Source organism: Enhydra lutris, unplaced genomic scaffold, assembly GCF_002288905.1.
Source record: "Enhydra lutris kenyoni isolate GAN:26980312 unplaced genomic scaffold, ASM228890v2 scaffoldscaffold9, whole genome shotgun sequence".
Taxonomy (NCBI): domain Eukaryota; kingdom Metazoa; phylum Chordata; class Mammalia; order Carnivora; family Mustelidae; genus Enhydra; species Enhydra lutris.
This window is the reverse complement of record NW_019154093.1, coordinates 4,391,871-4,399,454: the sequence shown is the minus strand read 5'-3', so window position 1 is coordinate 4,399,454 and position 7,584 is coordinate 4,391,871.

Here is a 7,584-nt window from a genome sequence, read left to right as displayed (position 1 = left end):
GACCCTGAGACCATGACCTGAGACGAATGCAGAGGCTTAACCCACTGAGCCACCCAGGCACCCCCAGAAGGACTTTTTTGTGGTAATTTTCTTCCACAGAGTAGAACTGCCGTCCCTCACCCTCCAGGGGACTGACCCATGTGCTTCAGTGGACACTGAGCCCCATCTCCCTCACTGAGAGGGTGGACATGTTCTATATCTCCCATGTCCTCTCTGGTCCTCCGTTTCCCTGTCTGGAAAGGAAGGGTTGATCTACTCAGGGAAGACACATATAACTACACAGGTTAACTGCTGCCTCAACGAAGCAGCTCCGAGTGTGTGCTTCAAGGATCCTGTCCGCCATGAATGCGGAAGGAATGGTAGTGTGTGCTCCTGTGGAGCTGCTCTGTGGGGTCTAAGAAATCCCTAAGAATCACTTCAGTTTTCAACATTGTAAGAACATTTCCTCTTTTTTTTTTTTTTTAAGATTTTTATTTATTTATTTGACAGAGAGATCACAAGTAGGCAGAGAGACAGGGGGGAAGCAGGCTCCCTGCTGAGCAGAGAGCCTGAGGTGGGGTTTGATCCCAGGACCCTGAGATCATGACCCGAGCTGAAGGCAGAAGCTTAATCCACTGAGCCACCCAGGCGCCCCCATTTCCTCTTTTCATTCTACTTCCTATTCTAGATCCTGGCTTCCTCTGGGGAATTGGGGACAAAATCTGTTCCTCTTCTCCCACCACAGGCCTGTTCTCAGCAAACTTCCAAGGTCTAGTACCCGAATAGCTCCCACTGAACATTCTGCCTGGTTGAACCTTCTCTGTAGGGCGCAACTAGGACTCTCCTCAAGTCAGATTCCAGATGGGGCGGGCTGGAGAGGGAGGAGAGTTTGCATTTTTCCTCACTTAAAAGGAAGCATGCAAATAGTATGCACACCAGCAGCCATTCCTCACCAGTCCGGGCTCAGATATTTGAATATTAAATGTTCTAAGCAGGGGCGCCTGGGTGGCTCATTGGGTTGAGCCTCTGCCTTTCAGTTCAGGTCATGGTCCCAGGGTCCTGGGATGGAGCCCCACAACAGGCTCTCCAGTCAGCAGGGGACCTGCTTCTCCCCGCCCAGCCCCCCTCCCCACCTGCTTCTCTGCCTACTTGTGATCTCTCTCTGTCAAATAAATAAATAAAATCTTTAAAAAAATAAAAAATAAATAAATGTTCTAAGCAAACGAAGGCATTACCAATAGCTGCCACTTTGGTTTTTGGAAACAACAGGGCCTGAGTGGATGGGCCCAGGGTCAATCCAGCCCTCCTGGCTCTTGAGAAAGGACAGGGCCTAAAACAGTCCAGTGAAAGATTTAAAATTGGCTTTAGGGGGCGCCTGGGTGGCTCAGTTGGTTAAGCAGTTGCCTTGGGCTCAGGTCATGATCCCAGAGTCCTGGGATAGAAGCCCCCACATCAGACTCCCAGTTCAGCGTAGAGTCTGCTTCTCCTTCCTCTCCCTCTGCCTGCTTGTGTGCTCGCGCACTCTCTCTCTGTTAAACAAATAAATAATTTTTTTAAAAAAAGAATATATACAAAAAATAATAAATAAATAAAACTGGCTTTTGGGCGCCTGGGTGGCTCAGTCGTTAAGTGTCTGCCTTCTGCTCAGGTTATGATCCCAGAGTCCTGGGATTGAGCCTTGCCTCAGGCTTCCTGGGGCTTTAGTTCCGGTAGGACAGCTGTGTGAGGGGGACCTGAACTCAGTAAGGGAACAGAGACCCAGAAAGAGCTAGAGACTCTCTAGGGAGAGGAATGGGCTCAGTCATGGGGGACGGGGCCTCTATAAAAGATATGGGGACTCAGTGATGAGGAGTGTGCTAGAGAGGGGGAGGAAGGGATAGAGTTTACTGAAGAGAAGTCTCAGGAATCTGCCCCATCATCCCAGTGCCGATCCTTTTCTCTCCCTCCCAATTCTGGAAGCTTGCCAAAGACTGTAACCTGAGGGGCAAAGAGGGGCGCTCCTCCAGATCCCTGGGTAGGGCCATCCCAGGATTCCAAATGTCTTGCTGGAAGTTTCGTCCAGCCTACAGGACTCCAGAAGTAGGAGGAAGCTGCCAGGTAAGTCTCCCTTGACCTCCATGGCCCCAGGCCAGACCTAGCCTGCAGAGGGGGCTTACTCCCAGCCTGGCTTCCTAGCCCCTAAAGTCCTCACCGCTCAGGACTGTACTGTTGCCTGAGTCCTTCTGAGTCCTTTCTCAGCAAACACAGGTCTCCAGTTTCCCTCCAACTGTTGGGAGGAGTGCCTGACACCAGGATGCCCAGCCATGTCCCTCATAGCCATGCTGACTACAGACCCCAGGATAGGCTCAGGTACCTGAGGTGAGTTAGGAAGGGATCATTGAGTTCATGTCCCTAGAGCCTATCTACCCATTTCTTTTACTTCATGCCTTCACTGAAACTGTCCTCTCACTGAACCCCAATCTTCTCACTGAGCCCCACCCCTCACTGAGCCCCACCCCCTCGCTGAACCCCACCAGCTGGCTGACTTCCTATCTCCCTAATCTAAAGCTTGTTTGTAAACCTCCAGTTCCCAGATAGGACATCGGAAACTGTAGCGCTGGGACCAGTGTTGTGTTCACCCCATCTCTGGCCACCGCCATACCATCCACATCCTGTCTTCACCATGGCCCAGGGCACTGGTCATGAGGTGGAGAACTAGAGGCAAAGGGATCAGTAATAGCCTGGAAGGAGAGCCCAGCTAGGGGCCTTCTTGGTCAGCTTCCATGGTGGCTCTGGGCCTGCTCTGCTGGTGGAATGGATGTTGAGACAATGCTGCAGGCAGAGAGGCAGCTCCGTGCCCCACTCTTCCCCCACCCCCACCAACCCCACTAGCCAAGACCAAGGCAAGGGCTGGAACACAAGAGTGGCATTGGTCCCTCCCTGATCCCCTGAACAAGAGCTGCACTGTGCACGCCCTTCCCATTCCCCCACCCCGCCCCTCAGGCCAGGACAGGGTCAGGCAGGGCCACCCATGGAGACCGGAAACAGAAGGACACCCGGGCAGCCAGGAGCAAGGGAGACAGGCTTTGAGTTCCAGGGTCAGGGATACAGTCAGACCTGCGGGCAGAGAGAGGCTGTGTGCTCACACCCCTGAGTCTGGAGGGACACGGGAGATCAGCAGGTGTGCTAGGTGTCTCGGGGGACACAGAGGAGCAGACCCGTGTGAGAGAGACCCGAGCCCACAGCCATAGAAGCAGGGAGACTGATGGATTCTGTAAGTAAAGATGACTCTGAAGTACCCTGGACAAGGATGCAGGATTCCCAGCCCCACCCCACCCTCACACCACCCACCCCCCTGCACAGCCACAGCTGTCAACAGAGCCCCACAGCCCCTGGACTGACTTCATTCACTTGACCATTAACAGAGTCACGGCAACTCACCTCTGCCAGCCCCATGTTGGACAGTACGGGGAAAGAAATGAAAGACGCTGTCCCCAGCTTCATGGAAGCAGCTGAACCCCGGGTCTGGGTTTAAGGGAGTTGTTGATGCTCTAAGGGACTGCCTTGCCCATAGTCCTTTCTAAGGGTTTCTTAGGTCACCAGACTCTGAACGGAGTGACCTAAATGCGCTGCCACTAAGTGGACCAGAGGTGGGCCTGGCCCTCACTCAGCTGACCACCTGAAGTGGTCGGGCTGACACTGTCCTTCAGGAATCAGATTCACTGATTCGGGGAGGAAGGGAGCCCCCCAGAGAAAGCTGTGAGTGGGATCATTTCACCAGAAGCGAAGCAAGCAATGACACGGGGCAGGGAGGACAGCAGTAACAGCAGCAATGGAAGCCCAGAATGACACATCCTCTGCGACCAGCAAAGTCAGATGTGGGAGTGTCGGACACCTGCCGCCAGGGCAAAGACCGGAAGTCTGGGTCACTGGAGCTGTTCTGCTTCCTGACCACCCATGGGGACACTGTGAGGCCTGGAGATGAGGGGGGTCGTCGTCCCTGTCTTCCTCACTTCCCCACACAGCTTGACCACAAGTCTGGCACCTCAAGTACCTGCATAAGCTTTCTCTGGGGCTTGTCCTCCAGCGGAGCCAAAGAAACATGGTCTCTTACATCCCTGCCTTTCCGGCCTCCTCCCAGCCAAGCCAGCCGTGAGATACCGTGAGATATGGTAGCAAGAGCCCTGGACTTCGGAGCCAAAGAAACATGGTCTCTCACATCCCTGCCTTTCTGGCCTCCTCCCAGCCAAGCGAGCCGTGAGATACAGAGGGAGCCACATATGGTAGCAAGAGCCCTGGACTTGAGTCCAGAGATGAGATTCAAGCACATAGCCCCCCATCAGCCATGGGAGTGATGCCCACTGCCTCAGAGGCTGCTGGGAGAATGACATGAGATGGTGGATGACAAGAGGCCGCTGCGGTCTCCCCCTGGGGTCCCACCCTTCATGCTCCCTCTGGACCCTCGTCCCATTTTCACTGCTTCCATCCCTACTCCAGAAGGGCACCCAGGACTTCCATCCATCTGGGAACCCTGGCTCCAACCAGACTCCCTCAGGCTGGGTTGGGGGCTCTAGCCACCTTCTCAGGAGCCCAGGTGGGGATCTTATCTAAAAGAGGAGGCTCCAGGGGCGCCTGGGTGGCTCAGTCAGTTAAGCATTTGTCTTGGGCTCAGGTCATGATCCTGGGGTCCTGGGATTGAGCCCCCCACATCAGGCTCCCTGCTCAGCGGGGAGGCTGCTTCTGCCTCTCCTTCTGTCCCTGCTTGTGCACTCTCTCGCTCTGTCAAATAAATAAATAACATCTTTGTTAAAATTTTAAATAAAAAAATAATAATATAAGAGGAGCCTCTGGGGGTTAATGGCATTGTGGAATTTCAAACACTTGTGACCAGCCAGTGGGGAGACCACTCAAGCCTGGGCCTACTTAGTCACATTTTCTGCCAACCCAGTGCCTCAGGCCAGAGGAAGGGGCCCAAGGCAGGGAGCCGGACTCTGGTTAGAACAGGAAGTCCTATCAGGCTGTCCTTGGGGCTCACATGAGACTGTGTCACCTCAGCTCTTGCTGTGTTGCTGCTAGGGAACTGTCTCAAGTCACCTTTCCTCATTTCTACCCATATCTCATCATCTTTCTACCTTTCATTTGAAGACCAGTGGCCAGTCACCCCCTACTCCAACCCTGTCTCTAGTAACATGCGCTCTAGAGCTAAAGAGACTTGGGTTCAAATCCTGCCTCAGCTGCTTCCTGACTGTGGGACCCTGGACAAGCTGCCTCACCTCCCTGAGCAAGACAGGAGTGAATAAAATGACAGCATGAGGGTGCCTGGGTGGCTCAGTGGGTTAAGCCACTGCCTTCGGCTCAGGTCATGATCTCAGGGTCCTGGAATCGAGTCCTGCGTCGGGCTCTCTGCTCAGCAGGGAGCCTGCTTCCCTCCCTCTCTCTCTCTCTCTCTGCCTGCCTCTCTGCCTACTTGTGATCTCTCTCTGTCAAATAAATAAATAAAATCTTAAAAAAAAAAAAATGACAGCATGAGGGGCATCTGGGTGGCGCGGTCGGTTTAGGGTCTGACTCTTGGTTTTGGCTCAGGTGGTGATCTCAGGGTTGTGAGATCGAGCCCCGTGCCAGGCTCCACACTCAGCTCTGAGTTTGCTTGAGATTCTCTCTATCTCTCCCTCTGCCCCCCGCCCCCTGCTTGTGCTCTCTTTCTAAAATAAATACATTAATTTTAAAAACTCCTTTAAAATGACATCATGGGAAGCGCCAAGCAAGTGGCTGGAGGGTTCCCTGAACGTCAGTTCTCTTTCTCCTTGCCAGGTCTCGGGCCCTGGGCTGGGGCCATCCATTCACGGGGCTGGAGGAGCCCAGGGGTCCTACCCTGAGCTTTAGGAGTCATGGATTAAACATATGTGCCCACTGTGTGACCTCCAGCAGGTCACTGCCGTACTTTGAGCCTGTCAAGTGACGTTCCATAGAACATGCATTGCTGGGGTTTGGTCCCCCTCCTCTGGTCACAGCAGGCTGACTGAAAGAAAGGACTGAGACTCCCCTTGGGTGGGAGGAGGGCAAACTGGGGAAGAGGAGGACTGCCCTTTAAGGCAGGAGGCTGGAGGGGATAGAGACAGCAGGGAGGTAAGTCACCAGGAAGTGACTGTTCTGAAGGCTGGGGCAGGCTTTCTGTCTCCATGGGTCCCCCCTCAGCTGGTGGGGTCTGCCCCATGGAGGTTCTCCAAGGCTCACACCTACTCTGAGCAGACTCTGCTAGCGACACACACACTTGTCCAAGTTGTCACACAAAGGCACTCTGGAAACACAGACACCTTCCCACGCTCCTGTACACTCAGGGACATCCACAGTCATAGACACAAAGACACACTCAGAGACATCCGTGAACGCAGCCTCACGCATTTTACACTCAAGTATACTCACACACAAAGGCACACATTCCGACACAGTCACACATGCTTGTGTACACGACATCCATAGAAACAAGGGCAAACGCACAAACGCACACACTGTACCCTCAGGTGCATTCACACAGATACCAAAAGGAACACACTCAGACACAACCATACATACACTCCTGCCCAGCCAAGGCCACCCACCCAGACAGACACAAAGACACATTCCTGCGCACCAGCTTGCACACTTGAGTACTTCCTCACAGTCAAAGGCACGCACTTATCGCCGTACCCACTCCTGTGTACGCTGGAACATTCGGACAACCTCACGGATACACACACCCCTGTACGGTCAGGTACGCGCACACACACCCTCTTACACCCACCCCTGCGGCCATGCCCCCAGTATGCAGCGGGCGGGCTCAGCCCTCTCTTCCCACCCACTTCCCACTGTCCTCTGGGGCCTCTGGGGCCTCCCTCCGGGGCTGGGGGAGGGGTAAGGGTAGGGGGCGGGGCGTGCCCTTGCTGATGTGGCAACAACGTGCTCACCTGCGGGCTGGTGGCGCCCTGGCCCAGGAAGGCTTAAAGGAGCAGGAATCCCAAGCGCTGACCTCATCGGGTCTCTGCCTTGTTCTCAGACGGGGAAAGTGAGGCCCACAGAGGGGGTCCGATGGTGAATGGGACTTGAACTCGGGACTGGAGTGCCAGGAGCCTTGTGGGGAGGGGATGCTCCTGCTGGGAACCAGGAACCTGGAAGACTGGGCTCCAGGCCTTCATTGTGCCTGCGCAGGCTGTCTGCCTGTCAGACCTGCCAGTCCTCAGTGTTCCCGGTCTCCCCGGCAGGCACTCCCATCCTCTGGCACGAAGGCACCACAGGGCCAAGCCAAAGACCTGGACATGTGACACATGCACGCACGCACAGTCCCTGCTCCCTGGCACATTTATCCCTCAGTGTTCCTGGACCAGGGTAGGAGGTGGCCTGTGCAGGGTGAAGCCCAGCTCTGCTCCTTCCCAGCTCTGTGACTCAGGGCAAGTCCCTTGCTGCCTGAGCCTCGGCTCAGTCAGCTATAAATGGGGTGGTGGTCTCCCAAGATTGGATTGGCAAGGGAATTAAGGGAAAAAAAGCCCCAAGCCAGCTCACCCCTTGCTGGAGCCTCTCTGATTCTGCTGCTTCCGGGGGGATTCTGCACTTGAGTTTCTGGTAGTGTGGGCCACTCTTAGGTTTCCTGCT